The sequence below is a fragment of the Octodon degus genome, unplaced genomic scaffold, assembly GCF_000260255.1.
Source record: "Octodon degus isolate 3935 unplaced genomic scaffold, OctDeg1.0 scaffold00007, whole genome shotgun sequence".
Classification (NCBI taxonomy): domain Eukaryota; kingdom Metazoa; phylum Chordata; class Mammalia; order Rodentia; family Octodontidae; genus Octodon; species Octodon degus.
This window is the reverse complement of record NW_004524583.1, coordinates 27,633,767-27,651,870: the sequence shown is the minus strand read 5'-3', so window position 1 is coordinate 27,651,870 and position 18,104 is coordinate 27,633,767. Positions and strand designations below refer to the sequence as shown.

The 18,104-nt window shown below is 42.7% G+C and overlaps 1 protein-coding gene across 1 annotated transcript in view; it reads right to left on the bottom strand.

The window, feature by feature from the left end:
- The window catches only part of Daam1 (dishevelled associated activator of morphogenesis 1), a 176,541-nt gene that overhangs the window by 101,640 nt on the left and 56,797 nt on the right, over positions 1-18,104 (bottom strand). Inside the window, exon 2 of the mRNA XM_023703187.1 lies at positions 13,909-14,044. The gene's annotated coding sequence lies outside the window, so the exon portion shown is untranslated. The remainder of the gene's footprint in view (positions 1-13,908; positions 14,045-18,104) is intronic.

Sequence of the window (18,104 nt, the reverse complement as noted above, 5' to 3'; positions counted from 1 at the left end):
AGGAACCTCAGGGAGTCAGGCTACATAAAGTGGCTCATGAGTCTCAAAGGATCCCACAAGGAAGGGTCAGAAACAGGCCTCCCTTGCTCTTTTAACAAACGAAAGGGGTGGAGAGAGAGAGAGAGAGAGAGAGAGAGAGAGAGAGAGAGAGAGAGAGAGAGAGAGAGATTGCTCTCATTTTTAGTACATGGACAAGTGGCCTTGCTGGAGAATGCTAAGTGTTTCCCAGACCACAGGTCAGCACCAGTGATTTGTTTAATGTTACCATACTGACAATCACTGATAAACCACAGTGTGTCCTCACTACAAGGCTAAGCCTACACCAAGAGACGAGATAATAAGCAGGGAGCTGGAGGCCCAGGTCTACTTTTGATCTGACTTCAGAGTTGCTACCTTGAAATAGGATAAGAGCTGTGGTACTTCTAGGGTGGAATTTAAAGCCAAGGCTAGAAGCTATGGTAGACATAGAAAGACCTCTCTGGAGTCAAAGATGGAGGATAAGGTGGAGGTAAGAAGGCTCTGGCTATGTTGTCTTCAGGCCAGAGTTAACCTGTTAAAAACGCCCAAGGCATCATATATCCCAACCATTAGGCAAAAGGTACCCCACACTCCTATCATTCAGTACATGCTTGTTTGGGTTTTTCTTCAAGCTTCAACCCCAACAGCCCTGTTTCCACCTACTTTGTGTATTGTAATATTAAGTATCCATCTTTTGTTTCTGCTTTTTTGTATTTTGGGTCAGAGTTAGGGCCAGCCTGAACCTCTAGCCCAGGCTGGTCTAGAACTTTCAGCAATAGCTTCTGCCTCAGCCATCTGAGTGCTAAGATTACAGCTGTGCACAACCACACCAAGCACGCATCAATCTTATGCTATACAGTTCTCCTGTGGGTATTCCTCGCCACTCTAAGGCTATGCGAGAGCCCTCCAAAGCCTGTACTCCGGCCCTCCTTCAGCCTTGCTAGGCCGCATTCCTCTGATAAGTCACTGCGCTTCAAACAGGCTGGCTCCTGCCTCAGGACCTTCACGTGACAGTGCTCTGTTCCTGACCCCACATCTCAGGTGGCCGAGTAAGCCTCATCATCAAGGCCTCTGCACTGCCTCAGAAAGGCCACCCCGCACGCGTAGCTGCAGTCGTGCTCTTTCCATATGTATTCGCTACCTTTTTAAATTGTGTGATATTCTTCACTGCAGTTTACACTATTCCAAATGATCCTATTAATCTTTGGCTATTTCATGGGGCCGCTAACATATTGCTAACCCTGCTCCATCACAAGATAGAACACGGGATCCAGGTACATATTTAAGGAACGAATACTGGACTTTAATATATAATCTCATTTTTAAAAGGGTGCCACTTCAAAAAAATCTTAAAATATAGGGAGTGGGGTTGAAAGTTTAGAGGATCCTACATTTTACCTATTAGATTGTATGCTTCTAAGCAGTGAATTCATACAGTATCTATGCACTTAAAAGTGTGCACATAGAAGGCACTAGAAGTGTGTCAACATTTAATGACAGTTAACACTGAAGTTTTTGTTCTGTTTTTGTCCTTAAGTTTTAGAATTAAAATTCAGCATATCAATATATGGCATCTTCTGAAACCCAATTTTAAAATTGTCACCAATTTCTTGACTTCACAGTTAACATTATGGGTAAACAACTATGATTTGCAAACACTTCTGGAGGCAAGCCCTCTGCTCACTAGAAAGAAGAGGCAGGAGAGGGGTGTTCTCTGAAAGTCAGCACCTGAAAATCTCTGGGATGGGGAAGGAAGGAAAAGTAGGAGCAGGGTTTCCCTCTCAGAGCCTTGCACGATGCTCCAACTGACTCTGGAACAGAGATTGAGCAGACAACTCATCCTGCTGGAGCACAGATCTCTCGGCCAAGGGTGTACTTGTAGAAGATCATATAAGTATAAGGTTCATGCAGTGTTTGGGATTCCTATGGCAAATGTATATCAACACCTACCATGTCCCACATGTGACAGTAGACATTTAGTAATACAGAACTGGGTCACTATAAGCCTATATTCTGATGCAAGACAGTGGTACATTAAATCATTTTAATGAAGGTCATATGACATGGCCTACCACTGAGTACTAGGTGAACAAAAGGACAGGCGTACCTAGGGGAGAGTATGGAGAGGGTCCCTTAAGGATAGACTGAGTTCTGAGAGCAGTGGAAGGCAGGGCACTCAGGCAGAGGAACCGTGTGAGTGAAACATGAAGAGGAGGGCCAGGCTGCCGCAGGAATGGGCAGCACGACACAGACTGCTGAACACGGCCTTCTTCCCAGGGCAGAGCCCCGGCACTCCGCCACCAGCTCACAGTCTGCCGTGGCTCCCCGAGCACCACTGGATTTTAGCTCCACTTTTCCATTCTTCCCATTCCTTTAAAAACACCCTACACTTTACTCCACAGGCCATTTTCCATGCTCCAAAACATCTAACGCTCCTCTCATCCTCCATCCTAATGGTCTTCACACCGACAGTACCAACGCTGAGCACACTCAGCGCACATAGGCACAGCCACTACTGGTGGAAGCTGAGCCTGGTTCAGCATTTCTGAAGGGCAATTTATGAAAACCTTAAAATAGTCACATATTCTGACCTAGTATTTCTATACTAGTATTTCAGAAATCTTCAAAGACACTATTAAAGATGCTTTCACAAAAATTTTCAAAGTATCTCTATAATAGCAAACCACCAAGAAGCCCTCTATAAAGGACTATTTAATGACAGTTATATAAAATAAAAAGTAGGTATGCAGTGCCCAATTTCTGTAAGAAAAATTCACACATATGACCAGGTAAAAAGGATGAGAGAAATCTGCTAAATGTGAGGAGTGGTTAGTTCTGTCACAGACATGTATGTTATCTTTTTTGTTTGTTTATTTTTAAAACAAACAAATTTCCTGTACTCCCACACACTGTGAAAATGCCCACGGCATGCCTCACTCAGTAAGTCATGCAGAGGAATACAGCCAACATACATATCTGGAAAATAAATAAGAGCACTGATAACTTCACTTGGGCATTTATAAGCTGGTTCACATAAATTCAAGTTATATTATAACTTGGTTGTATTGGGGAAGACCAGGGAAACAATGTTAAGATCTACAAATCAATCCAAAGCATTTTTCATGTCTTGAAAATCAAATGGGGAAAAAAAAAATCGAATGGGAAAGGCAATTAGGAAGGGGGAGAGAACAATGAGAAAAGGAGAAAAAGTAGAAACCAAGCTTTTGTAAATAAGGAGGATAATAAGGATAGAAAGGAGGGAGAGGGAAGCGGGAAAAAAAGAATCAAATTACATCACAGACAGGTAAAAATTCCCTATAATGAATGTCAACATTGTGTATACCTAAAGTACACCAATAAACTTAATTTTTAAAAAACTCAAATGCCAAGCCAGACATGGTGGCATTCACCTGTAACTGTAGCCCTTGGCAGGCAAAGGCAGGAAGATCCCTGAGAGTTGAAAGTCAGCCTGTCTCAAAATACAACACAACAGAACACAACACAACACAACACAACACAACACAACACAACACATGCCAACAGTTCTATAAATGAAAGAACGTGAAGGTGCTGGCCTCCAACTTGCTCTAGCACACACGGGGAAGAGCAACTCCAGCAGCCACCTTGCACATGGTGCACGGCACACGCACACCTGTCACCTCACTCCACCATCCCCATGTCACAGCTCAGACTTCAGGGGACACTGGGAGGGAGGCGGCCAATCAGCACGAGAGACCTGATCTGCTGAGAAGCAACAGATCTGTCTGGTTGGAAGGGGCAGGGAGTGTGGCAGAGGCTAGGGGACCTGCTTGTTCAGGCCAGCTGGCGTCAGCCACCACCCTCTCCAACCTTGAGGCCAGGACCTTCGTTTGGTTTCTGCTCTTGTCCCACGACTCCCCAGCCCAGGGGTTGGCAAATCCCTTCCACAAGGGGCAAAATGCAAATATTCTAGGCTCTGTGGGCCAGCAAGCCTCCACAGCAAGCACTCCGTCTGCCACTGTGCTGTGAAACAGCCCCATACACTTGCAAACATGTGTGTCCCAGAGTTCCAATACAACTCCACCATGGATCCAGATTGTGCGTCTCATGTAACTACCTCACATTACTAACCACTGAACATGTAAAAACCATTCTTTCCTCATGCACCAAGTCAGGTGCATGATCGTCACCAGGGCTTCCCTGACCCACATATTCCTCTAGATAAGCCAAAGAGTGACTTTGGACAGTGTGATCAGGGAGGGCCTCTCCCAATGGGTGACATTTTCTGAAACCTGATGGACAAAGTGGGACGAGCCATGCAAGATGTCCAAGATAATCCTAAGCAGAAAGAGGAGGTGTGCAGTGGAGGGAGAGGTAGGACACTGGCGTCCCAGGGGTGGCCAAGCTGAGGGAGGGGCTGTAGAGACCAGAGGCTGTGGGCTGCACAGTGGCCTGGCATGCCTGGTTTTCTAGCAGCATCCCCCAACACCCTGAACACGGCCGCAGTCCTGGCCTCATTACCCACACACACGTGCCATCATGGGACCTGAGCAGTAGGCCCTGCGCCAGCCGAGGCTAGTGCCCTCATTTCTCTGCTCATCTTCCACTCAGCATTCAAGACACCACTCCAGTAATACTGGCTTCAGGGCCTTGGGGTTTCCAGGGATGGGCAAACATTTCAAATTCTGCTTTCCTTTACTGGATCATAGATCCTAAAAGCAGAGACTAAATTTTATTTGGTCCCTGACACACATTATAGTCTCAATGAATGTTTGCGGAATGCAAAAGCATGCATGCCTAAGTGAGCAGATGGTCCAGGCATGAGTGACTGGGTGTCCTTCCCACAGCTGTCTGTCGACCTGCTTCTCACAACCACCAGAACATGTGAAGCCAACTGGATCACCAAGTACTCTGCAGGCAGCCGACAAGTTCTGTGGCACTGTCAGTAGCTCATAGCTGATTTCATCTTCAGGGCACTTGCAACTTCCCCAGCGTGAGACGCTTCAGTCCAAACTAGCTGCTGCTTGACTTTTCAGCTCACATCAAGTAAGCACCATTAGAAACACACCTACTGATACCACCTTCCGAGTGGTTCCCAATTCCTCACATCCAGTGAATGCTCTGCCCGAGAAAGTGTGAAACACACTCAGCTGTCGATGCCTGGCCCTCCTCAGCACACCTGGCACACTGTTAGGAGGCGGAGACAAAGGAGCCACGACTCAGGGATGTCCCTGCCTAGTAGGGGCCATTAGGGAGCAGGGGAGCTGGGACTTTTGTCTGAGAGAGAGGGAAGGCGCAGAGCCTAAAACCACAGGCCTCTGTTTCCACATCTTGGCCTCCTTTTAATCAGATCAACCTGAAGGAAAGGACTAATCCCACCATGACAGCTGGGCCCTCAACCAGAACACTTCTAATCTCAGCTCCTGGCACCACTGCAGAGGAAGAAGTCACCGCTGGGACGTCCAAAACAGCCCATCTCTAGCATTACAGATGACTATTGCTATGCTGTGCACAAGGAAGCAATTAAAAAGCTACTTAAGATTCTGGAGCAGGTGCATTTCTCTTAGCAAAGAATAAGAAACTCAACCCATCTGTGGCTTAGCTGAAGTCAGAGTCATTTGTACTGCTCTTTAGCAAAACAAACAAGACTCTCAATGTAGCAACAGTCAAAAAATAAGGTCACATTTTAGGGAATGTAGAGGATGACGATTAGGATGATTTTTCAAATGGGAAAACGGCTTCTAGCCCGCAAGAAAACCCTTTCTAACACTCTTCCTTTGGTAATGCCAAGTCACAATGCATGCAATAGGTAAAGACTGTTCTCAGTATCTAACACATGTAAACAAGCTGAAGGTTGCAACGACAAAATAATTTACACTGATACACAGAACATTTCAATCAGTTCATCAGAAGCTTTTGACACATTTATGAAATGGTAAGTCTACAGCGAGGGACCTAATCGCTAAGTGACCAAGTACCCCCCTAACCAGAGTAGATAAAGGAAACAACAGCCTAGATATAAAAGGAAAGAGGGAGAAGGGCAGAGGAGCTGGGGGAAGAAAAGGAGAGAGGGGGAGAGACAGAACTAGAGAGCAAGAAGGGGAGAGAGTGACCGTAGAGGGAGGGAGGGGGAAAGGGAGAGAAACAGTGAATTGCATCTAGCCACCATTTTAAAAGCTGAGTCACCTGTTAAAAGCTGAGACTTTTTGTACATACAGTATTCACAAAGTGCAGTGGGGACCATGTCTGTTGTTTCCCAATTCTATGACCCATCTCTGGAATTTCTGACAAAGTGGAAACCATGTCATAGACATAAAAAGAGGGGTAAGAAAGGGCCTACATAATGTGTTCTAATCTTAGCCACTCAGGCAGCTGAGGCAGGAGGACCACTAGCTCAAGGGCAGCCCAGGCAACTTAGCAAGATTCTGTCTCAAAATAAAGGGCTGGAGTAGAGCACCTGACAAGCAAGCGTAAGGGCCTGGGTTCCATTTCTAGCACCGAAAGAAAGAGGAAGGACAGGGGAAAATAATATGATACAAAATAAATGAGACACACAAACTTAAATATTGCACAGATTCCCTCATATGGGAAACCCAAAGCATCAATAAAGAACAAAATAAAAGATGGATAACAGGAAGCAAGGGGCAGACTGCTCTCAACGGACAGGTGAGGGAAAGCAGGAGGGGAAGAGTGAGGGCCTGTTTCGGGCATGTGCGGGGAGGACACACTGCACACACGCGCTAACAGAAAAGGGCAGCTTTGGAGAGAAAGACTGTTAGGGACCCCCATTCTCGCTGCCACACATACTGCTCCCGAGCTTTAACGCATCTCACATCTTGCAGCTTTTCAGAGGGCCTCAATAAGCAACTTGGGTTGCAACAACAATGTGAACCTAAAGTCTCTTATCCAAAAAATATGTGAAAGAAAAGAATCATTTCTTTCCTTGGCCATCTCTCTTCGTTCTCACATTCTTCTTGTTTGGTTTCATTTCCCAAGTACTCTAAATGTCAAATACCATCTAGAGCATGGGATGTAGCCTGAAGGGTACAGAAGAAATGTTTGAAAAGGAATTATGTTTTCCCAAAAGTTTCAACATCCTCTCCATCAGGAAACAGAAATGGTGTTTCCCAGGGAGTGTGTGCAGTGAGTGACAACCCATTCTGCACACTGTTCCCACAGGGCACTTTTGGGGTGGCTCCTAGACATTCACCACACAGCCAATGCTCTCAACCCAGTATCTTTTCTAATGAAAAAAACAATGACCGAATCCACTCATCAGTAGGAGAAGCATGCTCTAGACATCAGGAAAGGCCACTTGCACCCTGAAAGCACTCAATACCATGTCTGCTGACACCAGCGTAGCACAGGCGTGCCAACTGGAACCCCAGACCAGACCCTGTGCGTCCCTACTTCTTCAGGGAGGGAGGAGCCCTGGTGCATCTCATGAACACTCTCCAATCAGACCAGGACCCCAGCAGCACATAATTAACCACCTTTCTCCAAACCTAATAGATTCCTGTCAGAAATAACCCCCACCCTTCCTACTCAGAGCAAATAAGGGCACTTCAGGATTGTCAACCCTAAAACACTGGCAACTGTGGTGTGTCAAGACTCAGTACTTTAAACATGGGTTTAAGTCATAAATCCCTAAAGCCATTGTAACACATTTCAGGAGTAAGGAAGTTTGTGCTGTTCACGTGACAGAAACCAGAGTCTGGAAGCCAGGACATCTAGTCTCGATCATCTGGGAGAAGAGCCAAACCAAAAGTGTCACTGGAGCACCCCACCAAAGAAATCACAGCCTTGCCAGCACTGTGCTCCTGGCTGCTGATCTGTTGCTAGGCTGGGAGTTAAGTCAATAAACAGATTTAAGCTGTAGTCAAAAGAAATGCAAATCATTTTTCCCCTTTGGGTTCCTGTCTTCACTGCCGACACATGATCTACTCCAAAGACTGCATAAAGACAAATTTAAATCTGGAGGTTACAAAAACATAAGAAGCCCCAACTCAATGGCCAGCTTTGTCAACTCAAAGAGCTCACTTGTCTAAGAGACCAAGTTTTGTTCTTTAACAAACATGTAAAGAATGCAACTTTCCTAAATTGCCTAGCAACTCCTTCAGAAAGAGTTTGAGAATAAGGCCAGTAGTGCCTGGAAAGGAACCCTCATACATGGCAAGACTTGTACAGGGAGCTCGGCTGTGCATGACCCAACTGGGATAACCTCCTACAGTCAATCTCACGAATGACTGTGAAGGAGGCTGCATCTTAAAACATCCTCCACCACCACGACTGAAGTTAAAATCCACAAGATTTAAGACCTCCTCCCCACACAAGCAGGCAAGCCTCTTGGCATCTTCCATGAGGAAGACACTAATGATATCCAACATATTGGCTAAAAAAGAAACTTGCTGCTAGGGCTTCTTTTCCTCACAATTAAAATAATTTTCAAAGTTCACTATGAATAGAGAAGATAAACTGCAAACACTCTGGGTTGATGGCACCTGCTAGCCTCATCACAAGAATAAGACGTGATCCCAGAGAAGGGGCTACTAGGAGTCCTGTCTCATCTTGTCTGGCTCAAGGGTTATAATTCCAGTTTACCAAGACATCTGACTGCCCACCAGGCACAATCTGTATTTCCTCTAAGGCTTCTGTGAAGAACAAGGGCTACCAGCACGCATGGGAAATGACAATCTAGTTCCCTAAACGGGAAAGCAAGAAAAGAGAAAGAAAAGGAGAGGGGAGGGGAGGACTTACCCAGAAGGCTTTTCATTTTGCTGTTTACTGAAAATAAATTTAAAACTCACAAATTACTTTTCTCTTTTTATGTTCTTCTATTTTTATGCCAAGTTACTTTAATACAATTGTGAGAGGACAAAATAAAACACCAAGTGGAACAGAGTCTCTTGGTTAAGCTGAGCCTCGTTCTGGTAACCACTAGGAAGCCCTCTCCTGCCCAGGCTGACAGCTGGGCTGTGCAGTTGGGTAGTGACACTGACACCAATGTGACAAGGCAGACACAGAGCTCTGACCAGGCTTCAAACAACTCTGACCAGGCTTCAAATATCCCAGCTCTACCGCTTCTTTCATGGACCTGATGTCAGGGAGACACTTGAACTTCCTGACCCCCACCTTAATCACCTGAAGAGGAAAAGTTACATTCTCCTCACCACCTGCTCTTCGTAAAAAAGTGAAATGAGTCTATGATTAAAACCCAGTGAGACCAAACCTCCATCACAGAATGAAAGACAACCCAGAGATGGGGGAGACCCACGGGATAGAACAGGAAGAAATCTGAGGGAAGATGAGAGCCAAAACTTTGATGGGAGTTTCCAAAGAGCAAAGGCAAAAAGGAAAATGAATGGATGGCTCATGTAGTTCTCACCCACTAATTAAAGAATTACACCAGCTCATCCCCAGTGCAAAACCCTTTTCAGAGCTGAGAAACTGCTCGTATGCATGTATGAGGGGTAAAGGAGCTGAGGTGTGCTGTCTAGTGCCCAGGGCCCAGTAAATGTTTCTGATGCCTCAAGTGGACACTATAAAAGACAATGCAAACTATATTAACAAGTTAGAGGGAGAGCTCATATTTGTTAACTACTGTTTGGTGGAAAGATGCTGACCAGATTCCTTTCTCTGGCATTCCTGTGTGTATCAGCAGAGCAAATTCCTGGAATGAGGCTGGCTTAATCTCTACAGGGCAGTTGTCATCACTAAATCAAAAGCTCTGTAGCTTGTCAGCTTATCTATAAATTGTGGGAAATTTTCTGAAAGCTTGAGGGGCTGTGTAGAAACGGGCATTTAAAAATGAAGCTTTCCTGCATACTCTGGAGAATGCGAAAGATTTGGTGTTCCAGCCTAACCACTTGCATGAAAACTACCACATAGCATATGCAGTTAGGTCACTGCAAGGCCTCTGACATTCGCAATACTGATCTGATTCCCCTTCACAATTTCCTTGGTCACTGATCTCATCCACTCATGATTTTGTTTCCTAAGTATGCAGGCATCTCCTCAGCCAGTGGTCTAACTGTGAACTGGTCATAAAGATAAAAAAACTGACTGGCAGTCTTAATATACAAGCACCCGAGAACCCTGGCACTCCTACTGTTGCCTCAGATCCTCCTGAACACACATGGACACAGCCACCATTTGCCATTACAAATGTACAAAAAAGCTATGGTAAGCTCAGTACACGGTGTTTCCTGGGCTTCAAATTACAGTGTGGTAAACTGTTTACTCCAGCCCCAGTCTCTCAACAGTGGCTGCTCAGAGGGGCTCATTTTGGGGAACGTGCTGAGCTTTGCACTGGGGATGCACCACACCTCTGCTCAGGCTTCTCCTAACAAGCCCTGTCCCTGATGAGGGAGAGAAAACGCTCAGAAACCACAGGGCTCAAGACGGGTGCCACACTGTGAGAACTAGAACTCTTTTGCAAAGAAACACCCTGCCCTTCATAAAAATTCTACTTGAGAAACTTATATAATAAATCTTCAAATGAGACTCATGGAAAGATGGTAATACAACCCTGAAGTCGAAGCATAGCGATGAGACAGCCAAGAGGACATCTGGCCTCTACTCCTGCCTTGTTTCATGTGTTCCGTGGCTCTAGTGGACACTAGATTGCTCTTCAAGCAGAACTGCCCAGCCCTCATGAGAACATCTATGAGTAAAAATGTGACTGCTGTGCCAGCCTTTAAAACTCACTCCCAGAGACACACATTAGTCAAGTCTTTCTCAACCTTCCTACATGGTAGAACTTTCATAAGCATCCTCAAAAAAACTGAAGAAAAAAACTGAAAGAAAGAAAGAAAGAAAGAAAGAAAGAAAGAAAGAAAGAAAGAAAGAAAAGACAGCCAGAGGGATGTAGGGAGAGAGGGAGGGGAAGAGGGAGAGGGAGAGAGACAGACAGACAGAGAAAGTGAGAGAGACAGACAAAGAGAGACAGACAGACAGACAGACACATACACACACATACACACACATACACACACACACACACACACACATGACAAAGCAAAGCAAGGTGGAGGAAAAGCAAGATTCCCTTGTTCTTGGGTAGGAAAAACCAATACAGTGAAAACAGCCTTACTTCCAAAATTGTTATACAGATTTAATGCAATCACAATCAAAATACCAATAGCATTTCTCACAGAACCAGAGAAAACAATCCTAAAATTTATGTGTAACCAGAAGAGTCCTAGAATAGCAAAGGCAGTTCAGGCAAAAAGACAAGACAAGGGCTGAGGAAATGGCTCAGCAGCATAAGCACGCGCCTGGCACACAAGGTCCTGAGTTTGATGTCTGGTACCAAAAAGAAAAAAGAAGGCAAGGCAGGGGCATCACAGTCCCTGGCTTGAAATTACACTACAAAGCTATGGTGATAAAAACATCATGGTACTGGCAAAAATAAACAGACCTGAGGATAAGCGGAACAGGTGAGAAGATGCAGAAACAACTCCAAACACACTCAGCCACCCTATCTTTGACAAAGATGCCAAACATCTCCACTGGAAGAAAACCGCTTCAATAGATGGTGCTAGAAAAACAGGCTTTCCATATGCCAAAGACTAAACCCATGTCTCTCACCTTTTTTTTTTTTTTTTTTTTTTAGTATAGGATCTACAGGGTCTCACTACACAGATCTGACTCATAGTGATCCTTCCTGCTTTTCAGCCTCCCAAGCACTGGGATTACAGATGTGTGCTACCACATCCAATCGCATTCACAGTCTCAGTGCGCCCCACAGGTGGAGCCAGCACTGCAAGCTGGGGGTGAACCCCCAGTCCCTTTGTCTGCCTAAGCAGATACTTTAATCCACTGAGCTATCTGGCTGGCCTTCTCTCACTTTGTACTAAACTAAAATCAAATGGATTACAGATATAAATATTAAAACAAATACACGGGGTGAAGCTTGGTGGCACATACTGCTAATCCCAGCAGTGAAGAGGCTGAGGAAGGAGAATTGTTGAGCTTTCCAGGCCAGCTTAAATTGCATAGTGAAACCCTATCTCAAAAGGCAAAAGAAAAAAAAAAATTAAAATAAATTAAAACAGAAACACTGGGGCCGGGGAGATGGTTCAGTGGAATAAGCTCTTCCCTGGTAAGTGCAAGGGCCTAAGTTCAATCCCTGGTTCCACCAAAAAAACAACACACAAAAAAAAAAACACTAAAAACCAGAAGCACTAAATCTGTTGGAAGATAGATTAAGGAAAACTCTTGAAGATATAAAGATGTTTTGAAGGAAACTCCAGTTACACAGGAAATATGACAAAGAATTAACTGGGATCTCATGTATTTAAAAAACACTTTACATAGCAAAAGAAATCATCAACAGAGTGAAGAGATAACTTACAGAGTAGAAAAAAAATTGCAAGCTGTTCCTCAAAGGACTAATATCTTAAATATATGTATCAGACCCTCTAAAGTTAAAGAACCAGGGCCAGGGAGATAGCTAAGTAGAATAAGCGCTTGTCTGGCAAGCACAAGGGCCTGAGTTCAATACCTGGTTCCACAAAAAAATAAATAAATAAAATTAAAAAAAAATTAAAGAACCAATTCAAAAATGAACATATGATGTGAAGAGCTATATCCCAGATGAAGTAGAAATGGCAAATAAATCTGCAAAATAATGTTCAACATCACTGGTTGTTAAAACAATGCTGAGATTCCATCTAACTCCATACAGAATGGCTTTTATCACAAAATCAAAGGCCGGCCAAATAGCTCAGCAAATTAAGTCGCCTGCTTAGGCAGAAGCAGCAGCCAGGGTCTGATCCCCATCATGCTGTGCCAGACCCCCACCCTCCCCCCACCCCGGGTGACTGAGACTGGGCATGGTGGCGCATACCTCTAATCCCAGCTCTTGGGAGGCCGAACACAGGCAGATCACTATGATTCTGATCTATGTAGCGAGCGAGATCCTGTAGACCCTGTACTACAGTACCAAAAAAAAAAAAAAAAAAAAAAAAAACACAGAGAGAGAGAGAGAGAGAGAGAGAGAGAGAGAGAGAGAGAGAGAAATCAACCAATAACAAATGCTGGAGGGACTGTACAGTAGACTAGTGCAACCACTGTAGAAATCAGTTGGAGATCCCTCAAAAACCTAAAACTGGTTCCATTTGACCTAGTCATTCCCTTCCTTTGTATCTCTCTGTAAGAATTAAAAGCATCATAGCACAGTAATATCTGTACACCCATGTTTATAGCAGCCCAATTTGTAACAGCTAAATCTTGGAAGCAGCCCAAATGCCCGTCAACTGATGAATGGATAAAGAAGATGCGGCTGTGTTATACAATGGAGTGCTTCTCTACCATAAAGAAGGATAAAGTGGAGACATTTTTAGACAAATGGATGCACCTTGAGACCATACTCTTAAGTGAAATAAATCGGACACACATGTTCAATTATCACATGGTTTATCTGGTGCAAGAAACTGAACACATAAATAAAGATCAAAATGATCCTTAGATACTGTGATATAGGAAGAAAACATTCAAAGGGTAAGGGAACTAAGGAGGGGGAAAGGGAAGGAAGGGAAAAGATTAGAAGGAAAAAACGGAAACAAAGCTTTCATAAATGAGGCGGGGAGGTGGGGTTGAAAGGAATAAAGGGAAAGGGGAACAAAAGAAGACTCACAATATATTATGTACAGGTCCAAATCCCATGTGGTGACTATGTATATCTAAAATGTACCAAAAAGATAAATTTTTAAAAATCCTGAAAGTAACACAGACACACCCCAGAATAAGTTTGCTCCTGAATGAATGCTATGTGTTACTTGGTATATCTTTAATATGTAATGAAATTAAAATGTATATTTTTATAGAAGTGAATTCAGTACAATTTTCAAAACTTCACTTTCAGATGTTTTAAGAAAGTATATATAATTCATATTAAATCCTACTTACTTGGCCACTGAATGTCTGGCTGCAGCAACTTTAAAGTTGATTTCCAACAATGTTCTCCAGTACATGCTCCTGAAGTTCTATCTTTAATGACAGAAATGCATGTGGTCTTCTTTATCAGTCAGGAAGAGTCACCACTCTGTTCAGAGAACAAAATGAAGACGATGATCCCATGAATTTGGAAGAGCACTGTCTCAGGTACTTCCTCATTGCCAAGGCACAATATCCGACAGCCACACTCTAAGGAGGACAGGTTTACTCTGCTTCACAGTTCGCAGTGGTGCTAGGCCACAGCCAGCCGGCTCCCCGGCAAGGCAACAAGGCAAAGGAGGCTTGCTCACGTCTTGGCAGCAGGATGCAGACAGATCAAGGACGATAGAAGGAGATGGTCCCTTCCGGCCACACGTCCAGTGGCCACCTCCTCCAGGGGAGCTTTACCTCCCAAATCACAACTGGCTATAAACACATCTGTGAACTTATCCATACTGATAAGCACCGCACCCCATGACCCAGTCAGCTGCCAGAGCCCACGTGGGCGCACAAGCGGCTTTGGGGAACATCTAGATATACACCATAACTGATGGTCTTACACAATGATCTTATCAAGGAACTGAAAGCAATTTTATTCTGAATGTTGATATTAGTCCTATAAGATAAGAATAATTACTTCTGGCTATGCCTTCCATTTCAAATATTCACAGAAGACATTTAGAAAGGAAATCAGCGGATTGGAGAACTACAAATGATTAACTGTCCCAGTGAGACAAAGTAATCATCATTTTAGAAGCAAATGTCCACAGGAAAAAAGCAACGCATTTTTATGAAACAGTAACAAACTACTAGAATATAACTATGCATAGCTCAGAGGTCAGTGAGCACATCTGAATGCCAGTATCAGTCAACAGGACTGGACTGTCAAGCTCTGGGGAGATGCTTAAGGCATCAGGACTCTGTTCTGATAATGTTGTTGCTCTAAGTGACTTCCAGAAATTCCAGATGGCCTGGAAGAACTACAGACTGATGCAATTTCCAAAAGTGAGGAAGCACACAAAGGCGGAGTCTTGAGAAAGTAAAAACCTGAAGGATCTGTTCTCAGAAAAACAAAGGTTGTTCTACTATTAATACGCATTTCAAAACTACCTTCCCTGTACAAAACACTGTAAAGCTAATGCCTAGACTTTTATAGCAGGGCACGGGGAAAGGCAAGCTATGCAAGCTAGTGGGCATGCTCCAAGAGTACACAGGTCCTGGTGGGTGAATTCACAATTAACTCTTTTCGCTGAAGAAAGTTAAAAAAGTCAGTAAAAATAAAAATAACAGCAACTGCAACAAGCAGCATTTTTCTCCTTGGTGATTCCTGTCTGTTTGCTAAATTTGGGGAAGTTATTCATAGAGCTACACAAATATTTATGACACTACAAGAGCCAAACAAGAGGTGAAGAAAGATCTTTGCTGGATTCTAATTCTGTGAGTTACTACACTTTTGACCTAGGTCCAGGTTGAAACCCAGGCAAAATAAAGTCCTTCCACAGTCATCAAAAAGGAAATGAAAAAAATAAAAAAAGAGCTGATGCTATTTAGTGTGTCCTCTCCACCCAATTCTGTAATTGTCTAAAGTAATTAGGTGTTAACACTAATTGCTTTACTGGGTGATTCAAGATCAGACACAAAAAGACTGTCTCTTTCAAAGAATTTGTTCTAAACAAAACACAAAAAGCCCTGGTGTCATTCCTGCTCTGTTTTACCATGATGGCAGATTTGACTAAGATTAATATTTTTGAGTTCAGATTCTAGGAACATGACTGAGTGGCCAACAGTTACCACAGGCTGAATATGGGAACTATCAAGAAGAGGCTGCTCAAATGGTTTAGGGCAGCTATGTACAGTGAAATATTTTACAGTCATTAAAAATGAGATATACATACTGGAAATATGTATACTTTTGATTTGTCAATTATACCTTCTTTTTTTTTTTTTTTTTGGCAGAACTGGGGATTGAACTCAGGCCCTTGTGCTTGCCAGGGAAGCGCTTATTCCACTGAGCCATCTCCCCGGCCCCATACCTTCATTTTTAAAAATGAGACATATATTAAGAAGACCAACCCCATATATAAAGAGCTCCAAGTTGCACAATACATGGTACACCATGAATGTAAAATTGATACACTTGCTTACACATGCAAAGAAATTATGTGGCAAATGATACCAAAACCATAAAGACTGGCTCCTTGAGCTTGGAAAAAGGATACTTGCTTTCATCTTAGGCCCTTATGTTCTATCTTTTCTTTTAAATATGGGCTTGAATGGTATATTTTTTGCTCCTTAATGATCTATTTCTGACAAGTTAGAATGGCTTTACTAATATTCATCCAGTCTCTTAAAAACTTAAATGACATTCAAGCACACTGAAAACTACAAAATATTTCTGAAAATAATTTTAAAAGACACATGGATTAGGTCATGGATTTGGAGATTAAATATTGTTCAGATATCAATAGTACCCTAGCAGTTTACAAATTCAATAGAACCCCTACTAAAATCACAATGACATTTTTACAGAAATAGAAAAATCTATCCTAAAAGTCATTTTGAATCTCATAGACTCTGACAGCCAATCTGGAAGAAGACAAAGTCTGAGGTCCTACATTTCCTGATTTCAAAATGCAGTATGTAGTATAGTACTGCCATTATAACTAACGTAGAAGCCAATAAAATAAAGTAGCCTGAAATGCATGATCAAAGGATCATTGGATGAGGAGGTCAAGACAAGTTGGTGGAGAAAAAAAAGTCTCTTCGACAAACGGCACTGCGAAAACTAAATGTCTACATGCAATAGTTGGACCCTTATCTTACACAAGATACAAACTTTAATTCAAAATAGAAACACCTTAAGTAAGACCCAACACTATAAAACTCAATAGAAGAAAACTTAGGCGAAAAGCTTAATACTATTGGATTTGACAATTATTTTTAGATATGACAGCAAAAGTATAGCAAAAATCAGCAAGTGAACTATATCAAGCTTAAAGGCTCAAAGTGCATCAATCAAGAGTAAAAACGGAATCCTGTGGATTCTACTCTTGTGGAATAGGAAAAAATACTTACAAAAATATAAGGTATAAATATCCAAAACCCTTACAACTTAACAACAAAATGTAATAACCGAATTTTTTTTAATAGGCAAAATAGCTGAATAGGCATTTTCACCAGAGATGGCATACACATGGTCAACATTATATAAAAAGTCTCAACACTACTTATTACAGCAATACAGATAAAACAATAAGATAATACCGCATACTAATGAATATGGCTGATAGCAAAATAAAATAGAGAATAATGAGTATTGATGAAGATGTGGACAAACAGACATCCCTGTACAGACGGCAGAACTGTAAGACGGTATAGCCACTATGGAAAATGGCATAGTGGCTCCTAAGAAGAGAATCACACAACAGTCTGGCAACCCTGCTTTTGGGGATCCATCCAATGGAATTAAACTTGGGACTTCAGAGAGACATTTACGGCAGCATTATCTACAACAGTCCAAAGGCAGGAGCAACCCAATCGGTACTCAGATGACAGACAGGCAAAGTGTGAGCTGTCCATTCAAAGGAGTATTATTTGGCCTTAAAGAGGAGATCCTGCTACATGCCACCACATGGGCAAATTCTGAGTAGGTAACACTCTGCTGAGTCACATAAGTCAGACTTTGTGTTACTTTCATGTTTTATGTGTTCACTTCAGTAGTATTAAGTAAATTCTCATCATTGTAAAACTGATTTCTAAATTTTTTTTATCTTCCAAAATGGAAACTCTTCTTACATTTAACAGCAACAACAGAACTCCATGTCTGTCATCTGAGTACCGTTTGGGTTGCTCCTGCCTTTGGACTGTTGTAGATAATGCTGCTGTAAATGTCTCTCTGAAGTCCCAAGTCACAAACTACACACACTGTATAATTTCATCTATATGAGGTATCTCTAAAGTACTCAGATGCGTAGAAGCAAAGCACAACAGTGATTACTAGGAAATGGAGGGAGGGGACATGGAGTTCTGTTGTTGCTGTTAAATGTAAAAAGAGTTTCCGTTTTGGAAGATAAAAAAAATTTAGAAATCAGTTTTACAATGATGAGAATTTACTTAATACTACTGAAGTGAACACATAAAACATGAAAGTAACACAATTAAAAACTAAA